This window comes from Narcine bancroftii, chromosome 2 (genome assembly GCF_036971445.1).
Source record: "Narcine bancroftii isolate sNarBan1 chromosome 2, sNarBan1.hap1, whole genome shotgun sequence".
In the NCBI taxonomy this organism is placed as follows: domain Eukaryota; kingdom Metazoa; phylum Chordata; class Chondrichthyes; order Torpediniformes; family Narcinidae; genus Narcine; species Narcine bancroftii.
In genome coordinates this window covers 345,387,146-345,401,295 of record NC_091470.1, presented here as the reverse complement: position 1 = coordinate 345,401,295, position 14,150 = coordinate 345,387,146, and the positions used below count along the sequence as shown (strand labels likewise).

The 14,150-nt window shown below is 39.3% G+C and overlaps 1 protein-coding gene across 1 annotated transcript in view; it reads left to right on the top strand.

The window, feature by feature from the left end:
* fam135b (family with sequence similarity 135 member B) overlaps positions 1 to 14,150 on the top strand; it is a 409,679-nt gene that overhangs the window by 269,647 nt on the left and 125,882 nt on the right. The window lies entirely within an intron of this gene.

The following is a 14,150-nucleotide window of genomic DNA, read 5'->3' as shown; positions in this document are numbered from 1 at the left end:
TAGATACCAAATAGGTTGGGCATTTTCAATAGGAAAGTTGTAAGAAGCAGATTGGTTGAGCGATCACTGTTTAGCAGGTCAAAATTTAGATGGACTGTAAAGTGCTCATGTTTGTTGATGATTAAATGTCAGGTGGGAAAGTAAAGCTTTGAAAACCATGGACATTAGGCTACAAAAGCATCTGGACAAGTAAGAGAACATAGAAAGTAAAACATTACAGCACAGTAACAACCCTTTGGCCCATGATGTTGTGCCAATTTAGGTAAACTTGCTCCACAGCAATCTAATCCTTCCCTCCCTCACACCCATAGCCCTCTACTTTTCTTACATCCATATGCCTTTCGAGGAGTCTTTTAAATAGGGACTTGTACCAGCCACCCCCACCAAGAGCAATGCATTCCAGGCACCCAGCATTCTCTGTGTAAAAAAAACTTAACTCTGACTTCCCCACTAAACTTCCTCCACTCACCTTAAACAGATGTCCTCTGGTATTTGTTACACTTGACATCATTATCTTACCTACTTCTATTAAGCCACCTCTTATCCTTAGTTGCTCCAAAGAGAAAAACCTGTCAACCTTGCTCCATAAGATGTCCTCCACTCCAGGCAACATCCTGATAAATCTCCTTTGCAACTTGTCTAAAGTGTCTACATCTTTCCTATAAAGAGGAGACCAGAAATGAATGCAATATTGGATGTGTGGTCTAACATGAGATTTATAGAGCTGCAGTATTACCTCACTGCTGTTGAACTCAATCCCCTGACTAATGATGACCAACACATCATACACCTTCTTAACCAGCATGTTACTTGTGAGGCAACCTTCAGGGGTCTATGGATCTGGACCCCAAGATGCTGCTGTTCCTCGACACTTGTGAGAAACTGCCATTCTCTAGCTTCAAAATACATCACTTCACATTTATCCAGATTGAACTCCACCTGTCACATCTCCACCCTGTTTATACTCTGTTGTAACCTTGGACAACCATCTACACCTCCAACATTTGTATCATCCACAAACTTACTCCCCCACCCCTCCACTTCATTTAATTCAATAAGTTGTTAACCAAAAAATAGTTTATTCAGTTGGCAAAAGGTGCAGTTGCAGTATAATCAAGGGAAATATGAATAGGAAATATGAAATATGAAATATGAATAGGAAAGCAGAATTATCTTATAAATTGAAGGGATGGTGGACAAGGTCTGGGATGAGCCATGACCCCCTGTGGTCACATGTGGTTGAGTGCTCCTGTTCGAAAGGCCTTAATCACCAAGAAATCAGTAGAACTGTAGGTTTTTCAACAGGAATGCTGGAGTATTTGATGGATCAGTCAGCTGTGAGCTGCTGCTTCGGTCAGTGAAATTTCATCAGAGCTGATAATCTTGAGAATTTTTTTGCAGCTCTCGATAACTTGTAAAAATTTTGGGAGAGTGTTTCCATGCGAAAATGTGTGAGCCAGTTCGTTCAAACCTTGCTGGTTAATGTTAGCTCAATTTATTGATTTTAGACATATAACACGGTAACAGACCCATTTGGCCCACACTGCCCAATTAACCTATGACCATCAGTACATTTTGAATGGTGGAAGGAAACCAGAGCCCCCGGGGAAAACCCACACAGACAGGGTGAAGACATATTAACTCCTTACAGATAATGCAGAATTCGAACCCTGGTCCTGAACGCTGGCACTGTAAAGGCATCGCGCACACCTCTACGTCAACCACACCGCCCCTTATAAAGATGGCTGAATGCCTGAAAAGGCAAAGAGGCATCAAAGATTTCATCTAAACTCCCTGAAAAGACCGAAACAGTGAGCCAAATCATGCCTACTAAGTTAATCGTGGGCATGTGTTCAGGTTAAAGTTTGCGGATGTCAGAAGATCTGAAATTACTCATGTTTGAATTCAATCTGTAATTTGAGAATGAGATAGGTAGAAGGCATAATTTGCAGTGCTTGTGCAAAGAGTAGGATAATGGCATGGCTGTACCCAGAGCCAGGATAGATTTGATGAGCTGACTTGGCATTCTCCTGAACAAAAATGATTCCATGAAATATTAATATTTAATGGATTTACATGGAAAACTTAATATAAATAAACAAAAATTAAATAACTAAGAAACAAAAATGATGTGATAGGTCTCATACAAAGGGGATGGATGTAAAAATGAGGATGTTTAAATTATCAGGTATAGTTTTACTCCTAATTATAATTGTGGTCTAAAGAGAACAAGGTTCAAATGATGTTTACTGAACTGATTCTTTGGATGTGAAGGGTATTGTTGAATAAAAAAACTACATGCCAGGAATTTAACCTGAAATGTTTAAAGTCTGCAGAGGGGTTGAGAGTGTAATTGAGAGATTGGGATCAGATTGATGGTTGTTCTGTGGTTTACAGAGATAACTGCTGGTACTTGCAGCACTTCCTTGCAAAAATCGAATCACCTGAGGTCCCAGCAAAATTGTACTGCCTTCCTAGCCTTGGGAGGATGCGTGTCGTTCCTTGAAAGTGGCAGCACTGGTTGAGAAAAAAGCTATGAAGGAAAACAATGTCAAAAGCATTATAAATAAAGGTGTTGACTTCAAGCGCAAGGAAGCAATGATGAACGCCCACATCGCTCAAAGGTTATGCCATAGCTGAAGTGTGCTGTACTTGAGAAATTATGCCAAGGGTTTGAAAATAATGTTGAGGAGATTTACCAAAATAATTCCAGAGATGAGGGACATTGGTTATGTGGAGAATCTGGGATGAGATAGAGATTAAGAGGAGATTTGGTAAAGAGTGAGTGTTGACCCAGTAAGTAGAGAGTAATTATTCTCAATAGTGAATGGCTTAAGAAGTAGCAGGCAAAGAATGAAGTGATTGGCTGGAGAACCAAAAGTGACATGAAAAAGAAAACATTTTTTTTTCAGTGAGTGGTTATGGACGGGAAAACAATGACAGGTTTTATATTGGAAGCAATTTCATCATTAGTATTGAAAAGGAAAAACAAATGCATGGCTTTAATTTGAGGTCCTTGTGACACGAGTTCCATTGCTCTTGCCGGTGGAGAAACAAATGGTCTAATTCCAGGTTTTTTCCAATATCTAATGGCTGCTGTTGTCCCAATTCCAAAGCATAGAATGCTACAGCACTGAACCAGGCACTTGTGGCTCTTCTAGTCTGTGTTGATCTATTTTTTTAGCCTCGACCCACTGACGTGCACCCAGTCCATAGCCCTCCACACCTCCTATCCCACACACTTTTCCAAATTCTTCTTCAATGTTAAAATTGAGCCTGCATTCACCACTTCAGCTGGAATCTGATTCCACACTCCCTCCACTCGCTGAGTGAAGAAGTTCCCCTCAGTGGAAAAAAGCCTACCTACATGTACTCTGTCCACCCCCCTCATGATTTTAAAACTTGTATCATTCTTCAATGCTCCAGGGAACAAAGTGCTACCCTGTTTAATGTTTCCCTGTAACTCCGTTTCTGAAATCCAGGCAACATCTTTGTAAATCTTCTCTGCACTCTTTCTATCCTATTGATATCGTTCCTGCAGTTAGATGACCAAACCTGCACACAATACTCTAAATTTAGCCTCACCAATGTCTATACAACTTTGCCATAATATCCCAACTCGTATATTCAATACTTTGATTTATGAAGCCAATATTCCAAAAGCCCTCTTTACTACCCTATCCACTTGTGACACCACTTGTGACATACTGTATTCTTAGGTCGATCTGTTCTACTGCACTTCTCAGTGCCCTACCATTTACCATGTGTGATATTTTTTTGGTTTGTCCTTCCAAATGCAACACCTCACACTTCTCTGCATTAAATTCCATCTTGCATTTCTAAGCCCATCCTGGTCCAGATCCCTCTGCAAGCTTTGAAAACCTTCTTCCCTCTCCACAACACCTTCAATCCCAGGTTGCAACTGCCAACTTTCTGATCTAATTTGCCATATTATCATCCAGATCATTGATATAGATGATAAATAACAAAGATCCCACACTGTTCCCTGAAGCACACCATTAGTCACAGGTCTCCAGTCTGTGAAATAATCATCCACCACTACTCTTTGGCTTCTCCCATCCAGCAATTGTCAAATCTAGTTTACAACTTCACCATGAATACTGAGCATCTGAATCTTCCTGACTAACTTCTTATGTGGGACCTTGTTATAGGCCTTACTAAAGTCCATGTGGACAACATCCATAGCCTTTCCTTCATCAACTTTCCTAGTAATCTCCTTAAAAACTCTATGTTTGGTTAAACATGACCTACTACACACATCATGTTGACTATCCCTAATCAGTCCCTAGCTATCCAAATAATTATATATCCAATCTCTTAGAACACTTTCCAATAATTTACCTACTACAGACGTCAGCCTATAATTCCTAGGGTTATTTTTGGAGCCTTTTTAAAACAACGGAACAATGTGAGCTACCCTCCAATCCTCTGGCGCCACACCCATGGCTAAGGACATTTTATATTTTTCTGCCAGAGCCCCTGCAATTTCTACACTAGCCTCCCTCAAAGTCCAAGAGAAAATCTTGTCAAACCCTGTGGATTTATCCACCCTTATTTACTTTAAGGCAGCAAACACCTCCTCCTCTTTAATCTGTATAGGTTCCATGATCTCACTCCCTGTTTCTCTTACTTCCCACAACTCTGTGCCTCTTTCCTGAATGAATACTGATGAAAAGAAAAATATTTAAGATCTCTCCTATGTCTTTTGGCTCCATACAAAGCCCACCCCTCTGATCTTAAAGGGCACAATTTCTTTTCCATTTCTATCCTTTTGCTCTTAATGTACCTGTAGATACCCTTAGAATTTTCCTTCACATTATCTGCCAAATTAACCTCGTCTTCTTTTAGCCTTCCTGATTTCTTTTGTTTTGCATTTTATGCTCCTCAAGTACCTCACTTGCTCCATGTTGCCGATACCTGCTATACATCTCTCTCTTTTTTCTTAACCAGATCTCCAATATCCCTCGAAAACCAAGGTTTCCTCTGCCTACTAACCTTATCTTTAATCCTGACATGAACATACAAACTCTGTACTCTCTAAATTTCACTGTTGAAATCCTTCCACTCACCTCGCACATCCTTGCTTGCCAACAACTGATCATAATCCATGCATTCTAGATCCTTTTACTCATTTCTGCAAAACAGGTCTTTCTCCAATTTAGAACCTCCACCCGAGGTCTATAGCTATCCTTCTCCCTAATTAACTTGAACCTAATGATCACTGGACCCAAAATATTTCCCTACACTGATCCTGTCTCATTCCCTAATAGGAGATCCAGTATTGCACTCTCTCTAGTTGGTCCATCACTGTAGAAAACATTTGGAGTGATTTGGTTTGCATGTGGCTCATTTATGGACATTTCCATGATTATGGTGTGAATATTAAAACAATTTATTGCACATGACATATGCTGTGCAACTATCTCTCTTGCTAAACATTGGTTGCGGGGTCGGTACTTTGGATGTGTTGCTAACCCTGTTGCCTCATCTAGTTACCCATAAGGTGAGAGCATAAGATGGACGATTGGAAAGCATTGCCTTTCTTTCCAAATGATTCCAGCAGTGAGCTTCAGTCTATTAAATGCACTTGTCGTAGTGATAATTGAATCTGTGTCGAGGCACATTTGTGAACACTTGTATCAACAGTTGTTATAACACCATAAGTTCTATTGTTTGAGCACCACTCAGAAGCCTTTAATTCTTGTAAAAGAGCAAAAATTTATTCTCTAGCAATCTGTTCCAAAGTAATATTCAACAAATATTTTTAATCTTTTAATTTTAAATTTAAATTTCATTTGTATAATTTCTTTTCTTTTTCAGTATTTTTATTAACATTGAAATTTCACGTCCAAAAAGTCAGAGTACATATGTTAACATTCAAAAAGATGCATTACACAAATCATATCTTTTCTTTCACGATACCTCACATTTTAATCAAACATGTTATATTGTGTCGTTATTGTATTATAAAATAAATTAAACCCACTGCTAAGAAAGAAGCTGTTTGGCAAAAAAAAAATAGAATTCTCATCAGAGAGATAAATTACCTCAGATAACATTTCTACCTTCATAACAAATCAAAGATTATAAAAGTAATTCAAAAAGGGTCCCTACAATGTTTGAAAATTTAAATTCAAATCGGAAATTGAGTATCTGAACTTCTCTAAGTTTAAACATGACATGACGTCACATAACTATTGAGCATAATTAGGCGGGGTAACATCCCTCCATCTGATCAACACCACCCGCCTAGACCTAAGAGAAAAAAAAAGCAAATACATATAACTCAGATGTCGTTAATTTGATTTCTAAAATTTAGACATACAGCACCGTGACAGGTCCCTCTATCCTTAGGCTCTGTGCCAGCCCAATACCCCAATTAACTACAACAGCCACATGTTTTGAAGGGTGGGAAGAAACCAGAGCACCTGGAGGGAACCCATGCAGACACGGGGAGAACATACAAACTCCTTACAGACAGCGCGGGATTTGAACCTGGGTCACTGGGTATGCTATGTATTACATATTTGGAGCAAGCATATCAAAATATGATGATGGGATGCGAGTAGTCATAAAATCTAAACTCCCAAAATTCAGAGATAGAAAAAAAACTGTTTCAAGTGCTTGATAGACAATTACCTTGAGGGTTCTGTGTAGGATGTGATCCCGCAAACAAAACAAGATGAATAGCCAACTCCTGTGTTTTAAAAAAAGTGCCACAAAAATCAATTACACAATGGTGTGATTATATACATAAAATCACTGGGTTCACAGGAGAAAAGTATGCTATTATACGGAGATTTGAATGTACAGTATAGTTTTCATAGCTTGATGTTGGGTGCACATACGTAGAGAAAAACTTTGCAGATGTAAAAAAGTAACTAATTTTTGAGAAATAGTGTAACCAAAATATGTGATTATGGCTTTTCCTGGTATGAGTACAGGACAAATATTATATTCTTTATTTGCAAGTGTATTTTAGCAAGTTTTAATAATGATTTTATGTTCTTTATATCATGGGGCACATCCTATGTCGCTTGTAACATTGCCAGCAGTGAGGTTTGATAATTAGACTGATTTCCTCAGGATTTCTCTTTGATCCCTGGTTAATAGACCAGACTCACTCTCCCAGCAGCTGCATGCACCCCAGAGAGAAATCATCAAACGTCGCTTCCAAACCTGGAGGCTTTGCTCATTGAAAGAGCTGCTTTGTTGATCTTTCATGATTTTAATGATACATAATCAGTTATATCTAAAAACCAGTTGTTTTCTCTTAATTTATGGAGTCAAAAGAAAGGCTTTCCTCCAAATTCAGTGGTTGCAAATTTAAAATTGGCTATTTGTAGGATGTTGACACAACTATACTTTTAAACCAAATTTAATTGAGCCCTGGTGTATATGGAAAGAGCAATTCATCTGGGATCAAATGCACACTATCAAAAAGATGGGAATTATACCATTTGGAGTGGAGAAAGTATTATTTTTCATTCTTTTTTATATAACTCAATCTTCCTGGAGATTGAGTACTTCTGTTTTAGGCTCAACATAACTTCATAAATGTCTCATTGCAGTGAGTTCAAATTATCCACTTTTTAGTTGCAAGATCAATATGCAGAAATTAATCCAGCTAATGACTCATGAAATCAGCTTCCAGTCTCTGGATCAAAACGGTATGATGACAGGAGGTAGAGGAGATTGTCATACGAGACAGTTGCCCGGGAACCCTTTATTGGCAGTTTAAACCTGCTGTCACGTGGGACAGTTGGACGGTATGCTCATCAGAGGAGAGCTGAAAGACTACAGCCCCACTCCCTTGCTTTTCTCTGAGTTGCCGCAGTTGCCTTGGTTCATGTGCTTTCCTCTCCACCAGCCACTGCCTATTGAATTCAACTACAGAGGCAAATGCTACTTCAATCAATGCAAAATTTAGTTACCGCAATTTGGAAAACTGCAGCTATTTCCTGTTTTACGAGCGTAATTATTCAATTACCACAAGAGCTTTTTTGGAAATTTCATGAAAACTTGAGATGAGTAGATTGTGTGAACAGCCCTAAATGACAGTTAGACTCAGTGTGTGCCCCCATATTAAATATGGATAAAAGAAAATGCGGAAAATAATTTGACAGTGATATTAAAAGGAAAAGAAAAGCAATTACTTTAGAAGAAAAACTTGAAGTTAATAATGACATGAAGATGGTGCTAGCAAGGTGAACATTGGACACAATCTGGGCTACAATGGTACGCACAATTTTAAGTAAGAAGCATGAATATAAAGAACAAAGTAAAGCTTCATCAATTTCTCTAAGCATGAAAATTACTTGAAACAGAAGTCCATTAATAATTGAAATGAAACGGCTAATTCACCTTTGGATTGAAGATTGTAACCAAAACCAAAGCTTTAAACATCTTTTCGATGCCTAAGCAAAATAATTTCAAGGGGATACGGAAACTATTGCTGCAAGTTCAGGCTGGTTTGACCGCTTTAAACATCGAACAAGATTACGCAATGTAAGAATTACAGGGGAAACTAGCACTGATAAAAAATGCTGCTCCAAAATTTCCACAACTTTTTCAAAAAGGATTTGAACTTGTTGAAGCCGCCAAGGATTTTTATCTCAGTGTTGATCCTAACATAGAAAGAAGCTTGGGAGTTCACAGCGATTTAGGAAAAGTGATTGCTGGCTACAGGAAATTGTATAATAAGAGAAAAAAATCAAAATCTATGCAGTCAACTTTGGACAAATATTTTTCAAAGAAATGGTTTAGTTATGATGTAATTACGAAATAAATGAAAAATACCATAATTATTTTTATTAACCTTAAACAGTTTTGGCATAATATAGAGCTAAAAGTTGTTTTCAAAACACATTTTTATGTCCTGATGGATGATCTGAAAGGACGGGGAGTAATTTCCATTGATTCTATTGATCGCTTAATGCAAATGCATCTTATGCGAGTAAAAATTGGGTCAAATTAATTGAATGAAGTGAGGTTTACTTGTACAGTACTCGTGTGTCATGGGTGAAAGATTTAAAAGCAAAGGCAGCCCAAAACTCAAACAAAAGTTGACCTGATTTTCCAAAATGAATGCTGTGACTTGCTCAGTTCCTCCAGCATCTTTGTACAATCACAGCATCTGCACACTAACTCCGATTTTCCAAGAGGTCATTCGTACTTCTTTGCTGCTTCCTGATTATTTACTCACAAGAGCAGTAGAGGCAAACAAGAAATGTGCAGATGGTGAGGTCTAGTGAAGTGCACAAATGTGTTGGAGACAAATGGCAAAAGGAGAAAGTCTATTCCCACCCTCCATCCTCTTTTTGGGATGTTACGAGCCCAGATGACCCCAAAACCAAGCAGCAATAGATATTCACCAAGACAAATGGTTGCTTAAACAAAAGCTGCTTTTAATTATCTTTAAACATGAAAATAGAATCAAACTTTAACTTATCGCTATTGACTTACTTAACCTAACTTATCCTCCTTCTAATTATAAGTGCACGTGTATGTAATGTGTGTGTAAGTTCATAAAAGTTCTTTGGTTCACAGTCTAATCTCACTTCTCATTCCTCCAGGTTCACTGGATGCAGGCAATTCTTATACTGTGGAAAATAATTTAACATTTTTAAATTAGCACAGAATTTAACATTTATAAAGTTCACCAGGCTTTGGTGCTTGAAAGGTAAATGGTTACCGCTCAGGAAGGTTCTTGTCAGTTTTCAAGAGATATTTGTTGTATGAACCCAGCCACTTCAGTGTCTTGCTGATGAAACTTGCCCCTTCAGGGTTCTCCAGATGATAACCTCTTTCTTTCAGATCACCACAGAGTGTCTTTTTGTTTCTCTTATTCCAGGTGAAACATTAGACATTCAGTCCTCTCATCTTGCATGAACCACAAGGGCTTTGACCAGGCTGAATCAAGCACTTACAACCTATCTTCCACATGGGGTTTTCCACAAGCTTTCCAGCTTGTCCTGTTCCAGTCCCAGCTGCTGTTGCTTGCTGTAACACTGTAGAAGTGATCTCTGTATGTGCATATGTCTCTCTCTCTCTCTCTGAGAGAAAACCTGTTTGACTCTCTCTGCTTGCAAAACCACATGACCCTCTTGAACACCAAGCAAGCTCCCTTCCAGACAGAAGGTGACTCTGACAAGCTCTTTCACCTGTTGTCTTTTTGTAAACAACAATCCATTAGTAAAGTCCCTTGGGCACTCTCCAAAACTCTTGCAAAATCCGATATGTCTAGCATGAGCAGAGCTCCCATATTTGAAATTACATCTCTTTTAAACTGTTTGTATGTAACCTACTCTAACAAACCTTTCCCAATTTATCTCCCAAAAACGTATCTATATACTCTGAGCCAGGGATGAAATTGAAGAGGCACCAGTGGGTCAAGCAAATGGCAGGATCTTCAGGAAAGACTGAGCTGGAGCTGGAGAGAAAAAAAAAACAAAATCCAAAAATCCCTGTTTTCTGATCTTCACTGTATTCACAAATTTCACTTTGTAGCAGTTTAAGTGCTTTCTGAAGCTGTTGAGTAGCTCTGAGAACCAAGTGCTTTGAAGCTGACCTCCATAAAAAAAAGATTGCCACTCTGATTGTATAAATGTGGCCATTAGGCATCATATATCCTGTATGAATATTCAACCAAGCATGTAAAAGGAATATTTAGCTGATGTTCTCAGACATAATTACCTTACACTGATAATTGTAAGGGATGAATGCATTAAGTTGCATCATGAAACTTTCATTAATATTTCTCATAACAGCAGCAGAAGGATCACTGTTATAATTTTAGTTCACAACATTTATTTTATTCAAATAATAAATATATCCATTTCCAATTAATATTCCAGTGAATGGCTTGTAGTATTTTTTTTATTGTGTAATGATGAGGGCTCTAAGTCATGGAAAACACAAGATGCATGTAATTTCTTTTGATCAATTAACCTGGCGACGTTCACTGGCGATCACGGCAGAGCCCTTGCACTTAAAAAGGATTCACGTGGCACAAAACTGGCCTTTTGACCACTGTGCCTGTACTGACCATTGCATATCTCTCAATAATCCAATTGCCCTTCTATATAATGGCATTTCAAGTACTCATCTGAATGCTTGTTAAGTGCTTTGAGAATACCTGTTCCCATGGGCGTGTCACGAAGTATGTTCCTGATTTCTACCGCCCCTTGGGTGAGAAAATGTCTTCAGCTGAATCAAAATTTGTGGTAATAAGGAAGGTGCTATAAGATTGCAACAGGATGTAGATGAACGGGAAAAGTGGCCCAAGGAAATGCACATGGAATTTAAGTTCAAGTTTAATATCATCCAATTGCACATGTTCTTCGGTCCTCGGTGCAAAACATGCAAACATATACAGACGTCGATAGATATGCAGCATGTAAGTACATAGATAAAAATAAATAAATATATTTAACAAATAGTAGAGTCTTGGAGGGTTTGCTTGAGGAGTGTATGTAGTTCAGCCTTCTCACAGCCCGAGGGAAGAAGCAGTTTCTCAGTGTGGTGGTTCTGGCTCTGATAACTCCTGTATCTCTTTCCCGATGGCAGTAGCTAAAAGATGCTGTGCACGGTGTGGTCGGGATCCTTATGACTTTGCAAGCCCTCATTGAGCAACATCAGCAGTAGATCGTGATGATAATGGGGGAGGCGGAGTTGGAGGAGGGAGACCCAGTGATCCTCTCAGCAGCTCTTATGGTCCTGTGGATTATCATCCAATCCAATGCTCTACAGCAACCATACAACCCTGTGATGCAGCCGGCCAGCATGCCTTTGATGGAGTTCTGAATAAAGTTGATAGGATGGTGCCCAATAGCCTTGACCATCTCAGTCTTCTCAAGAAGTGTAGTTGCTGTTGTGCATTCCTGTCAAGTGAGGAGTGTGCATCCATGATAGGTCCTTTCTTAAGTGGACTCTAAAGAACTTGGTGCTATCTACACTCTCCACTATTGAGCTATTAATGTGCAGTGGAGGGTGGTCATCCCTGGTCCTACTGAGTTCCACAATCATCTCATTTATCTTGTCCATGTTGAGACTCAGGTTATTATTCCCGCACCATATCAGAAGATTTTGCAACTGATAAGGCCATTCACTGTCATGTTGTCTGCAAACTTGTTGACTCTGTTGACATGAATTTGGCATTTCAGTCATGGGTCAGTAGCGTGAACTGGAGCAAGTTGAGCACATAGACCTGAGGAGCGCCAGTGTTCAGTGAGACTGTGCTTGACATTTTTCTGCTGACTGGGACGTTATGAAGTCCAGAATCTAGTTACGCAGAGGGTGTTGAGGTCCTCTGAGGACAGCTTCTCCACCAGCCTCTGGGGAATGATGTATTAAATGCTGAGCTGAAGTCAATGAACAGCAACCTGGCATATGAGATATAATTCTCCAGTTTGGACAGGACAGAGTGAAGGGAGAAGGCTATGATATCATCACTGCTACAGTTCCATCTGTAGGTGAATTGCTTCCATCACCAGGCACTCAAAGCATTTCATAATGGTAAGGTCAGTGCTACGGGACAGTAGTCATTCAGACCTGTTATTGTCACCTTCTTTAGTATTGGGATGATGGTGGTCGTCTGGAAACCCGTGGGGGTGATGGACTGCTGCAGTGATATGTGAAGATGTCTATAAGAAGCTCCGTCAGTTTGCTGCTCAGTCCTTCAGTACCTGATCAGGTTTGTTGATTTGGTCCCACTGCCTTGTGTGGGTTCACTTTGGATTGGGTACTCCTCACCTTGGGCGCAGCTCAGCAGGGAGCCCATTCATCAAGGTGCCTGTTTGTGAACAAATGTGAGCTGTTTTATTTTGGAAGGTTATATCAGGACAAGGAATGTAAATGTTAGGGCTCTGGAGAAGTTTACGGAACAGTAAAACATAGAAATACAGGTACACAGTTCTGTGAAAGTGGTAACGCAATTAGACAACGTGGTGAAGAATGCGTTTGGCATGCTTGCATTCATACGGCACCAATGTTTTGAAGATAGCAGTTGGAGCATCATTTTAATAATAATGAGCTTATAGTCATATTCATTGTACATTGACCATATGGACTGAAATTCTTACTTGCTGCAGTTCAACAGGTAGTTTGTGGAAAAAATAAACTACAATTTATATTCAATTAAAAATAGATAATAAAGTCAAAAGATTTTAAAAATATATCCACAGTTACCAAAGTGCAAAAGAAAAAAAAGTGGTGTTACACTGGGAGAAGCAGTCTTTTTGTGCTGCCAGGGCAGTGCATGAATCATGCAACAAGATTGGTGGGGGAGGGGGAGTGTAAAGAGCCCAGTAGTAGTGTGATAGAATATGTTGTGTTTTATTTTATGTACAGATATGTTTTTAGGAGATAAATTGGGGCAGGTTTTTTAGTGTAGGTCACATACAAATATTTCAAAACAGATTTCATTTAAAATACTGGAGCTCTGCTCAAGCCAGACAGGCTGGCTCCGAGAGCTTTTGCAAAAACTTTGAAGAGTGCCCAAGGGATTGTTGTTTTGAAAAGCGACAGATGAAAGAACTCAGAGGATTAGGTTTGCAGCTGCAGGCTGTCTGAGTGCAGGTTACTATTCTAAGAGAGTCATGTCATTTTGCAGGCAGAGAAAGTCAAACAGGCTTTTCTCTGAGAGAGGGAGAGAGAGAGAAAATTCCGTTCAGCAGCAGCAACTGGGACTGGAACAGGACAAGCTGGCAAGCCTGTGGAAAAACCCCATTTTGAAGATGGTGTGAGTGCTTCGTTCAGCCTGGTCAACACCCTTGAGTTCCATACAGGAGGAGAGGACTGGCTGCCTAATGTTTCATTTGAATTAAGTAAAACATAAAGGAACTCTGTGGTGACCTGAAAGAAAGAGGTTATCATCTGGAGCTGGCTGATTAAAAGGGATCAGTTTGTGTCCAGGAACAACAAATCTCTCTCTGAAAACCAACAAGAACCTTCCTGAGTGGTAATCATTTACCTTTCAAGCACTAAAGCCTGGTGATCTTTATAAATGTTAAATTCTGTGCTCAGTATAAGAATTTCCTGCAACCAGTGAACTTGGAGGAATGAGAAATGAGATTGGACTGTGAATCAAAGAACCTTTTTACACTTATACACACATTACATACATGTGC